The following is a 12404-nucleotide window of genomic DNA, read 5'->3' as shown; positions in this document are numbered from 1 at the left end:
TAGGGGGGTTTGGGGGATTAAACTTTAATAGAATAAAAATACATTACATGTATTTTATTAATGTGCTTTTTTGATTACGTTTTTAAGGTATAATAAAACATAGAGCAGGATAATGGCAAGCTAGCGCATACACGTTCAGCGGGGGCGTCCGTCCGGCCCCGTGTTGTTAGTAAGCACCGCGGCGTATTTTAAAAGAAAGCACCAAAAGAAGGAAAACCCTTAGTGTTATTTTAAAAGAAAAAGCAGGGTGAATTTAAACAAACATGCCCGAAAGAAGCAGCAGAAGAGCAAATGTAAACAAGCGAAAACAATAAACGTACACCCCGTCGTTTTAAAAGAAGCGATCACTCATTACATTTAACCAACACGAAAGACTTTAGTTATATTTACCAGGTTTGAGAAAGCATGCAAGCGGCAAACTTTTAGAAGAAATAGGACGAAACGATCCTGGAGCTCCGACACATGCAACTACTCTGTTTGAACAACGCGGGGCGGAATGGCCGATCGCTAGTCCGGCGTTTGGCGCATGCGCACCATCGCCGACTCCCCTTTCAAAATGGCGACGCCGGCGGAGCGCCTGTTTTAGCAAATAAAACCCCTATAACCGTAATGTTTTTAAGTAATGAAGCACTTTTCTGTCAATGTGAATAATAAAGTAAAGCGCTCTGAGCATTTTCGATAGCAATAATCAGGAAATAACGCGGTTAATTCTTGTTTAAACGAATGCATGCTCTCACTCTTGTGTGGCGCACGCGCGTAGATCCACACAGCATTTCCTTTATTGAGCCAGCTCGTTGCGTGAAGCAGCTGTCAAATGGCTACCAGCGGAAATTGTTGTCGTGATGCGAACCGTTGGCCTGGATTGTGAGAAGCATGCCGCCATTCTGGCAGAATGCACACTAATTCTATATTTCATATGCTTATTTGTAAATAGTGTAAAATAATCTATTTCTAATTTAAATAAAAGTCGATCTCTAACCCCCCGGATTGCTTAGCTACAATTAGCTAAATTTATCTACGTATGGTTAATCAAAAGGTATAAACAGAACTTGAAAAGATGTATGACAACACATGCTGATCTTTTATTTCAAATAAGCCTCTTTAACCTCATCGTTTTTAAGCAATGAAACTCTTTTCGGCTAATGTGTTATTTAAAATAAAACATCTTAAGCATTTCGACAACAAGAATCAAGGAATAACGCTGGCGATCCTTGTTAAAATAACTCCATGTCGCGCTTGTGCTGGCAGCCACGACACCCACACACCACTGTCTTTTATTGAAAACAGCTGAGGCAAGTCGTTTTCGGAACTGTAAAGTGTGTATACAATAAGTAAACGTATGTAAAAGAAGTATAAAATGTGTTATAAAGCACATAGCCAACATTAATTAATAAAGAATTTAAGCATAATACCCCAGACGTACCACGGCCTATAGCCGGTAGAAAGAGAGCTATCCTACGGCCTACAAGATAAAAGCATATGGCACCAAATTGGAATCAGTAGTCTTTAAAAGAATAAAATACATTATATGAATTTATCAATGCGACATTTTAAATACGTTTTAAGGCATAATAATTTTAAGGGGTCACCGGATGCGTCGAGCTTTTCTAGCTAGAGAGGAAAGAGAGTCGGGCAGTTTTGAATGGTAAAAGCAGTAGTTGTGTATTGTTAACGGTTTATTTTTAACAAAATGTCCTATTTTATAACGATAAAAACACAGCAATCCTGTTTTATGGGTATTTATGCGTATTGCATGTCTAGACATGTCGATCAGCTAATGGCCGCGGCAGTGAGCGATAAGCCTACGAGAAGGAAGCGTCAATTGACAAATTGACAAATTGTTGCAGAGTGCGTGTAACATCTCGTTTAACCGCTGGTCCTGAGTGTGACAAGCAGACAGACAGCATTCACGCACCGGCAGAAAGCACATTACGTCTATTTGTTAATCTGTTTTATTCGTAAATAGTATAAAATAATATATGTCTAATTGAAATAAAAGTCGATGTCTAACACCACAGCTCTGGGACTCTAGCATAGCCCCGGGCGCCCCGCTGCGGGCCTGTGGGGCTGGATGAAGTATCTAACTTCAATTGCTTAATCAGCGGGGTAAAGTGCCGTAACTTAAACGGGGGTATGACACATTAGTATAAAGTTTTAAGCCAATAAGATTTAATTAATAAAATAATTTAGTTGTATTTTGTTAGTTTTATTTTCAATAAAACACACCCAGCACATTATTAATGTAATAGATGCAGGAACTAGTGAGCGGTACTTCAAAAACATTTAAAAAACTTTGTTAGACTAATACCTTAGTTATTTTAATAATTTAAGGGATAAAAACATTTGTCGTGTTTGTCAATGTGTTATTTTAAGTAAATGCGTTATTTTCCAACGCCAAAACCCCTGTCATGTTTTAAGTGAGAAATGATATGGACTAGCAACTGTCTCTGGGGGGAGCAACCCCGGTTAGGTACTATTAAGCAGCATTTAGTGACATGCATCAAAACACATTTTTAAAAACTTTGAAAGAATAAAGTCTTAGTTATTTTAATAAATACGTTTTTCAGTAAATGTTTATTCACGCGCATGCACACAAACACACACACACACACCCCGGAGGTCGGGGGGCTTTAGAGTTTAACTTTAGGTTGCTGATCGCAATGTGTGACCAAACCCCAAAGCACCCTAACTTAGTCGTTTACTAACTTATCGCGAAAAACAGACAGAAATAGACTTGTAAATTCTAAAGAAAAGACATTAACTGTTTTTTGTTAATGTTTAAAGGTATACAAACTACAGTTGTATCGGACACGCACACAAAAACACTAAAAGAGTTTTGCTCAGTCAAAAAAAAAAACACCAAACATATATTGTTCACGCTTTTTATTAAAATGTATAAGGATTGTTTTGTTATAGTGAAATTTTTAATTAATATGAGTGTGATATAAGTCATTTAGGCAACAAGATTTGAGGAAGAACCTAAATAGCAGCTAGAAATGACCGACCAGGCAGGCAGAAGTGTGCTTTCCTTATCTCACAAGTCATGGAAGGCGGGGATGGGGGGCACATAAGTGGGGGGGGGGGGGGGGGGGGGTAGGAACTGTGGAATCAGGCAAGGGTGTAAGAATTTAGGATATAGTCTTGTTATTTTAAAGAAGGTGTACATGATTATTTTAATTGCATTTAATATGAACCAGTAAGCTGCATTTAGCACCATGCTGCAAATACACATTAAAAACTTTAAAGAATAAGGTCTTAGTTATTTTAATAAAGACACCCTACAAGGTGCCCACGACCCCAGCTTATATAATCTACAAGCTTGATCTGAGATGCTTGCTGGAGTACAATGCTAAGTTGACAACGGTAACGGGGCTGCAGCCTGTTTGATAGTTAATGAAACACAGTTCAAATTCAACAGTGTCAGTAGTCATCCACTATGCAGGGAGACTACAGATTGACTATAACGACCCGTTTATCTGCTGTCATTATTTATTTATTTATTTTTGACAGAATAAAGCCTTAGTTATTTTAATAAATATGTTTTTTCAGTAAATGTGTATTCATGCTCATGTGCACAAACAGACACACACACACATCGGTGGTCAGGGGCTTTAGAGTTTAACTTTAGGTCTGTGAAAGTATAGGGCCGCGATGTGTATACAGGCCCCAAAACACATTAACTTAGTCGTTCATGAGTCTTATTGTGAAAAACCACGCAAAATGGACATGTAAATTTTAAAGAAAAGACATTAACTGCTTTTGTTAATGTTTAAATGTATAAAAACTTTAGATGTAGTTGTTAAACAGTCAAACAAAAATGTGTTATTTTAAAGTAGTATAAAATATAACCTTAACTTTGGACGCAAAATGAACAACCTACAAACACAGACAGACACACACACACACACACACACAGCAAAGCCCCAAAAATGCGCACAAGCACACAACCATAGGTGGGCTTTTAGAGTTTGCTCAATCAAAAAACATCAGACCCATATAGTTTACGTTTTTTATTAAAATGTGTAAGGATCGCTCTGTTAGAGCGCAATTTTAAATTAGTATGATTGTGATATAAGTCATTTAGGCAACAAGATTTGAGGAAGAACCTAAGTAGCGGCTACAAATGATCGACCAGGCAGACAGAAGTCTGCTTTTCTTATCTCGCAAGTCATGGAAGTGTAGGCGGGTGTAGGAACTGTGGAATCAGGCATAGTTATTTTAATAAAGACATCCTACAAGGTACACCACGGCCCAAGCTTATAGCGTCTACTATCATGATTTGAGAGGCTAGATGGAGTACCATGTTAAGTTGACAATGGTAACTGAGATGCAGCCTGCATGCAGGGAGACTAGAGAGTGACTATAGTACCCCATTTAACCTTTGGTCCTTATTTTTTAAGAATTTTGACAGAATAAAGCCTTAGTTATTTTAATAAATACGTTTTTTTCCAGTACATGGTTGTTCATACTCATGTGCACAAACACACACACACACCGGTGGCCAGGGGCTTTAGAGTTTAACTTTAGGTCAGTGAAAGTATAGGATCGTTATGTGTATTCAGACCCCAAAACATATTAACTTAGTCGTTCATGAGTCTTATTGTGAAAAACCGACAAAATAGACTTGTAAATTTTAAAGAAAAGACATTAACAGCTTTTGTTAATGTTGAAATGTATAAAAACTTTAGCTGCTTTTCTTAAATGGCCAGAAAAATTGGCTCAACACTATTAGTTTATATGAGGAGGGGGTGTTTGCAACAGTCACAATCCTAGCAGGCAAGCATAACATGCCAAAGAAACATCTCTTTCATTTATTTCAAAGCAGACACTTTGTGCAAAAGTTGTTTCCTCATTGCCCAAACGGCCACCAGAATTGGATGGTCCTTAAAGACCTTTCATAAGACTTGGAGGCCCTGTCCTGAGGTTTATCAAAGACCAGGTTCTTACACTATAGGAGACTGATGCTGTTTAAGTACTCGATGGGATGACCCCTGCAATGAAATTTGTAACATTTCAAGGTGTATATTTTAAAAGAATGAAGTGCCTGGCCAGTAAGAGAGGCATGGTATCAGATGGCGGAATGTCGAGCAGGTTTGTTAGAGGGTTAGAGGAGATAGAACTATGTTTTGGCTCTGCTCTCTCGATTATCTGAGTTCTGGACAGACATATTCAAAGCCATTGAGCAGGACATCAACATAGTTCTGCCTCCTCTAACCCTCTAACAAACCTGTTCGACATTCCACCATCCGATACCATGCCTCTCTTACTGGCCAGGCACTTCATTCTTTTAAAATATACACCTTGAAATGTTACAAATTTCATTGCAGGGGTCATCCCATCGAGTACTTAAACAGCATCAGTCTCCTATAGTGTAAGAACCTGGTCTTTGATAAACCTCAGGACAGGGCCTCCAAGTCTTATGAAAGGTCTTTAAGGACCATCCAATTCTGGTGGCCGTTTGGGCAATGAGGAAACAACTTTTGCACAAAGTGTCTGCTTTGAAATAAATGAAAGAGATGTTTCTTTGGCATGTTATGCTTGCCTGCTAGGATTGTGACTGTTGCAAACACCCCCTCCTCATATAAACTAATAGTGTTGAGCCAATTTTTCTGGCCATTTAAGAAAAGCAGCTAAAGTTTTTATACATTTCAACATTAACAAAAGCTGTTAATGTCTTTTCTTTAAAATTTACAAGTCTATTTTGTCGGTTTTTCACAATAAGACTCATGAACGACTAAGTTAATATGTTTTGGGGTCTGAATACACATAACGATCCTATACTTTCACTGACCTAAAGTTAAACTCTAAAGCCCCTGGCCACCGGTGTGTGTGTGTGTTTGTGCACATGAGTATGAACAACCATGTACTGGAAAAAAAACGTATTTATTAAAATAACTAAGGCTTTATTCTGTCAAAATTCTTAAAAAATAAGGACCAAAGGTTAAATGGGGTACTATAGTCACTCTCTAGTCTCCCTGCATGCAGGCTGCATCTCAGTTACCATTGTCAACTTAACATGGTACTCCATCTAGCCTCTCAAATCATGATAGTAGACGCTATAAGCTTGGGCCGTGGTGTACCTTGTAGGATGTCTTTATTAAAATAACTATGCCTGATTCCACAGTTCCTACACCCGCCTACACTTCCATGACTTGCGAGATAAGAAAAGCAGACTTCTGTCTGCCTGGTCGATCATTTGTAGCCGTTACTTAGGTTCTTCCTCAAATCTTGTTGCCTAAATGACTTATATCACAATCATACTAATTTAAAATTGCGCTCTAACAGAGCGATCCTTACACATTTTAATAAAAAACGTAAACTATATGGGTCTGATGTTTTTTGATTGAGCAAACTCTAAAAGCCCACCTATGGTTGTGTGCTTGTGCGCATTCTTGGGGCTTTGCTGTGTGTGTGTGTGTCTGTCTGTGTTTGTAGGTTGTTCATTTTGCGTCCAAAGTTAAGGTTATATTTTATACTACTTTAAAATAACACATTTTTGTTTGACTGTTTAACAACTACATCTAAAGTTTTTATACATTTAAACATTAACAAAAGCAGTTAATGTCTTTTCTTTAAAATTTACATGTCCATTTTGCGTGGTTTTTCACAATAAGACTCATGAACGACTAAGTTAATGTGTTTTGGGGCCTGTATACACATCGCGGTCCTATACTTTCACAGACCTAAAGTTAAACTCTAAAGCCCCTGACCACCGATGTGTGTGTGTGTCTGTTTGTGCACATGAGCATGAATACACATTTACTGAAAAAACATATTTATTAAAATAACTAAGGCTTTATTCTGTCAAAAATAAATAAATAAATAATGACAGCAGATAAACGGGTCGTTATAGTCAATCTGTAGTCTCCCTGCATAGTGGATGACTACTGACACTGTTGAATTTGAACTGTTTCATTAACTATCAAACAGGCTGCAGCCCCGTTACCGTTGTCAACTTAGCATTGTACTCCAGCAAGCATCTCAGGTCAAGCTTGTAGATTATATAAGCTGGGGTCGTGGGCACCTGGGTCGTAGGGTGTCTTTATTAAAATAACTAAGACCTTATTCTTTAAAGTTTTTAATGTGTATTTGCAGCATGGTGCTAAATGCAGCTTACTGGTTCCTATTAAATGCAATTAAAATAATCATGTACACCTTCTTTAAAATAACAAGACTATATCCTAAATTCTTACACCCTTGCCTGATTCCACAGTTCCTATCCCCCCCCCCCCCCACTTATGTGCCCCCCATCCCCGCCTTCCATGACTTGTGAGATAAGGAAAGCACACTTCTGCCTGCCTGGTCGGTCATTTCTAGCTGCTATTTAGGTTCTTCCTCAAATCTTGTTGCCTAAATGACTTATATCACACTCATATTAATTAAAAATTTCGCTATAACAAAACAATCCTTATACATTTTAATAAAAAGCGTGAACAATATATGTTTGGTGTTTTTTTTTTTGACTGAGCAAAACTCTTTTAGTGTTTTTGTGTGCGTGTCCGATACAACTGTAGTTTGTATACCTTTAAACATTAACAAAAAACAGTTAATGTCTTTTCTTTAGAATTTACAAGTCTATTTCTGTCTGTTTTTCGCGATAAGTTAGTAAACGACTAAGTTAGGGTGCTTTGGGGTTTGGTCACACATTGCGATCAGCAACCTAAAGTTAAACTCTAAAGCCCCCCGACCTCCGGTGTGTGTGTGTGTGTGTGTGTGTGTGTGTCTGTTTGTGCACATGAGCATGAATACACATTTACTGAAAAAACATATTTATTAAAATAACTAAGGCTTTATTCTGTCAAAAAAAAATTAATAATGCCAGCTGATAAACGGGGTCGTTATAGTCAATCTGTAGTCTCCCTGCATCGTGGATGACTGCTGACACTGTTGAATTTGAACTATGTTTCATTAACTATCATACAGTCTGCAGCTCCGTTACCGATGTCAACTTAGCATTGTACTCCAGCAAGCATCTCGGATCAAGCTTGTAGATTATGTACGTTAGGGCCGTGGGCACCTTGTAGGATGTCTTTATTAAAATAACTATGACCTTATTCTTTAAAGTTTTTAATGTGTATTTGCAACATGGTGCTAAATGCATCTTACTGGTTCCTATTAAAAGTAATTAAATAATCATGTACAACTTCTTTAAAATAACAAGACTATATCCTAAATTCTTACACTCTTGCCTGATTCCACAGTTCCTACCCCCCACTTATGTGTCCCCCCAACCCACCCTTCCATGACTTGTGAGATAAGGAAAGCACACTTCTGCCTGCCTGGTTGGTCATTTCCAGCCACTATTTAGGTTCTTTCTCAAATCTTGTTGCCTAAATGACTTATATCCCACTCATATTAATTAAAAATTTCGCTATAACAAAACAATCCTTATACATTTTAATAAAAAGCGTGAACAATATATGTTTGGTGTTTTTTTTTTGACTGAGCAAAACTCTTTTAGTGTTTTTGTGTGCGTGTCCGATACAACTGTAGTTTGTATACCTTTAAACATTAACAAAAAACAGTTAATGTCTTTTCTTTAGAATTTACAAGTCTATTTCTGTCTGTTTTTCGCGATAAGTTAGTAAACGACTAAGTTAGGGTGCTTTGGGGTTTGGTCACACATTGCGATCAGCAACCTAAAGTTAAACTCTAAAGCCCCCCGACCTCCGGGGTGTGTGTGTGTGTGTTTGTGTGCATGCGCGTGAATAAACATTTACTGAAAAACGTATTTATTAAAATAACTAAGACTTTATTCTTTCAAAGTTTTTAAAAATGTGTTTTGATGCATGTCACTAAATGCTGCTTAATAGTACCTAACCGGGGTTGCTCCCCCCAGAGACAGTTGCTAGTCCATATCATTTCTCACTTAAAACATGACAGGGGTTTTGGCGTTGGAAAATAACGCATTTACTTAAAATAACACATTGACAAACACGACAAATGTTTTTATCCCTTAAATTATTAAAATAACTAAGGTATTAGTCTAACAAAGTTTTTTAAATGTTTTTGAAGTACCGCTCACTAGTTCCTGCATCTATTACATTAATAATGTGCTGGGTGTGTTTTATTGAAAATAAAACTAACAAAATACAACTAAATTATTTTATTAATTAAATCTTATTGGCTTAAAACTTTATACTAATGTGTCATACCCCCGTTTAAGTTACGGCACTTTACCCCGCTGATTAAGCAATTGAAGTTAGATACTTCATCCAGCCCCACAGGCCCGCAGCGGGGCGCCCGGGGCTATGCTAGAGTCCCAGAGCTGTGGTGTTAGACATCGACTTTTATTTCAATTAGACATATATTATTTTATACTATTTACGAATAAAACAGATTAACAAATAGACGTAATGTGCTTTCTGCCGGTGCGTGAATGCTGTCTGTCTGCTTGTCACACTCAGGACCAGCGGTTAAACGAGATGTTACACGCACTCTGCAACAATTTGTCAATTTGTCAATTGACGCTTCCTTCTCGTAGGCTTATCGCTCACTGCCGCGGCCATTAGCTGATCGACATGTCTAGACATGCAATACGCATAAATACCCATAAAACAGGATTGCTGTGTTTTTATCGTTATAAAATAGGACATTTTGTTAAAAATAAACCGTTAACAATACACAACTACTGCTTTTACCATTCAAAACTGCCCGACTCTCTTTCCTCTCTAGCTAGAAAAGCTCGACGCATCCGGTGACCCCTTAAAATTATTATGCCTTAAAACGTATTTAAAATGTCGCATTGATAAATTCATATAATGTATTTTATTCTTTTAAAGACTACTGATTCCAATTTGGTGCCATATGCTTTTATCTTGTAGGCCGTAGGATAGCTCTCTTTCTACCGGCTATAGGCCGTGGTACGTCTGGGGTATTATGCTTAAATTCTTTATTAATTAATGTTGGCTATGTGCTTTATAACACATTTTATACTTCTTTTACATACGTTTACTTATTGTATACACACTTTACAGTTCCGAAAACGACTTGCCTCAGCTGTTTTCAATAAAAGACAGTGGTGTGTGGGTGTCGTGGCTGCCAGCACAAGCGCGACATGGAGTTATTTTAACAAGGATCGCCAGCGTTATTCCTTGATTCTTGTTGTCGAAATGCTTAAGATGTTTTATTTTAAATAACACATTAGCCGAAAAGAGTTTCATTGCTTAAAAACGATGAGGTTAAAGAGGCTTATTTGAAATAAAAGATCAGCATGTGTTGTCATACATCTTTTCAAGTTCTGTTTATACCTTTTGATTAACCATACGTAGATAAATTTAGCTAATTGTAGCTAAGCAATCCGGGGGGTTAGAGATCGACTTTTATTTAAATTAGAAATAGATTATTTTACACTATTTACAAATAAGCATATGAAATATAGAATTAGTGTGCATTCTGCCAGAATGGCGGCATGCTTCTCACAATCCAGGCCAACGGTTCGCATCACGACAACAATTTCCGCTGGTAGCCATTTGACAGCTGCTTCACGCAACGAGCTGGCTCAATAAAGGAAATGCTGTGTGGATCTACGCGCGTGCGCCACACAAGAGTGAGAGCATGCATTCGTTTAAACAAGAATTAACCGCGTTATTTCCTGATTATTGCTATCGAAAATGCTCAGAGCGCTTTACTTTATTATTCACATTGACAGAAAAGTGCTTCATTACTTAAAAACATTACGGTTATAGGGGTTTTATTTGCTAAAACAGGCGCTCCGCCGGCGTCGCCATTTTGAAAGGGGAGTCGGCGATGGTGCGCATGCGCCAAACGCCGGACTAGCGATCGGCCATTCCGCCCCGCGTTGTTCAAACAGAGTAGTTGCATGTGTCGGAGCTCCAGGATCGTTTCGTCCTATTTCTTCTAAAAGTTTGCCGCTTGCATGCTTTCTCAAACCTGGTAAATATAACTAAAGTCTTTCGTGTTGGTTAAATGTAATGAGTGATCGCTTCTTTTAAAACGACGGGGTGTACGTTTATTGTTTTCGCTTGTTTACATTTGCTCTTCTGCTGCTTCTTTCGGGCATGTTTGTTTAAATTCACCCTGCTTTTTCTTTTAAAATAACACTAAGGGTTTTCCTTCTTTTGGTGCTTTCTTCTTTTGAAACATTTGGGTGCTTTCTTTTAAAATACGCCGCGGTGCTTACTAACAACACGGGGCCGGACGGACGCCCCCGCTGAACGTGTATGCGCTAGCTTGCCATTATCCTGCTCTATGTTTTATTATACCTTAAAAACGTAATCAAAAAAGCACATTAATAAAATACATGTAATGTATTTTTATTCTATTAAAGTTTAATCCCCCAAACCCCCCTATCGGCAACACGTGGCATAAGCATGTATTGATACCATATATGGACATAACGGCAATCTCCCAAAACCATGTCGCCCCCTATCGGCAAAACGTGGCATAAGCATGTATTGATACCATATATGGGCATAAACTCTCGACCAATCAGAATCAAGGATACGCTACTTCCTCTTATGACGTCAGAAGCGGAGAATTAAGCTCCGCCCAAGGTACCACATAATATATATGACATTGATATAGTAAATGAGTTCAATGATAGTTTTGCACGGGTATTCACTGTTGAGGACCTTAGTAATTTACCAGTTATTACCTATCCAGCATTGTCTATAGCTAATATATATATAACTGAAGCAGATGTTTTGCAAAGCCTAGCTAAGCTCAAAATAAATAAATCCCAATGTCCCATTCTCGCCAGTGTGGGGAAGCAATAAAAAAGGCCAATAGGATGTTGGGGTATATCTCCAGGTGTGTGGAGTTTAAGTCAAGGGAGGTAATGCTAAGATTATACAATTCCTTGGTGAGACCTCACCTAGAATATTGTGTGCAGGTTTGGTCACCATATCTTAAAAAGGACATTGTGGCCTTAGAAAAGGTGCAGCGTAGGGCCACAAAAATGATTCCTGGTCTTAGAGGAATGTCATACGAGGAACGGTTACTTGAGCTAAATCTGTTCAGTCTCAAGCAAAGGAGACTGAGGGGGGACATGATCCAGGTATATAAGATTCTAACAGGTTTGGATGCTGTTCAAGCAAATAGTTACTTCAGCATTAGTTTAAATACACGAACTCGTGGCCATAGGTGGAAATTAGCGGGAGAACACTTCAAGCTGGATTTAAGGAAGCACTTCTTTACACAGCGTGTAGTCAGAGTATGGAATACCCTTCCTGATAATGTAGTGCAAGCTGAATCCTTGGGTTCCTTTAAATCAGAGCTAGATAAGATTTTAACGACTCTGAGCTATTAGTTTAGTTCTCCCCAAGCGAGCTTGATGGGCCGAATGGCCTCCTCTCGTTTGTATAGTTCTTATGTTCTTATGTTATGTTCTTATATATGTGGTGTGATAATTGAGCATGACCCCACTGTTGCTGTGCTTGCTG

At 38.2% G+C, this 12404-nt stretch overlaps 3 protein-coding genes across 5 annotated transcripts in view; 1 reads left to right on the top strand and 2 right to left on the bottom strand.

Annotated features, from left to right (window-relative positions):
- The window catches only part of LOC125722565 (cytohesin-2-like), a 41328-nt gene extending 40817 nt beyond the window's left edge, over nucleotides 1-511 (bottom strand). Inside the window, exon 1 of one of the 2 annotated variants that reach the window (XR_007386464.1) lies at nucleotides 391-511. The gene's annotated coding sequence lies outside the window, so the exon portion shown is untranslated. The remainder of the gene's footprint in view (nucleotides 1-390) is intronic. The other variant, XM_048998737.1, reaches the window with a different exon arrangement.
- The window catches only part of LOC125722598 (uncharacterized), a 114037-nt gene that overhangs the window by 86619 nt on the left and 15014 nt on the right, over nucleotides 1-12404 (bottom strand). The gene's annotated exons all lie outside the window — the stretch shown is intronic.
- LOC125722566 (cytohesin-2-like) overlaps nucleotides 10776-12404 on the top strand; it is a 227538-nt gene continuing 225909 nt past the window's right edge. Inside the window, exon 1 of one of the 2 annotated variants that reach the window (XR_007386465.1) lies at nucleotides 10776-10896. The gene's annotated coding sequence lies outside the window, so the exon portion shown is untranslated. The remainder of the gene's footprint in view (nucleotides 10897-12404) is intronic. The other variant, XM_048998738.1, reaches the window with a different exon arrangement.

Source organism: Brienomyrus brachyistius, unplaced genomic scaffold (assembly GCF_023856365.1).
Source record: "Brienomyrus brachyistius isolate T26 unplaced genomic scaffold, BBRACH_0.4 scaffold40, whole genome shotgun sequence".
NCBI classification, from domain to species: domain Eukaryota; kingdom Metazoa; phylum Chordata; class Actinopteri; order Osteoglossiformes; family Mormyridae; genus Brienomyrus; species Brienomyrus brachyistius.
This window is presented reverse-complemented; position numbering and strand designations above follow the sequence as displayed.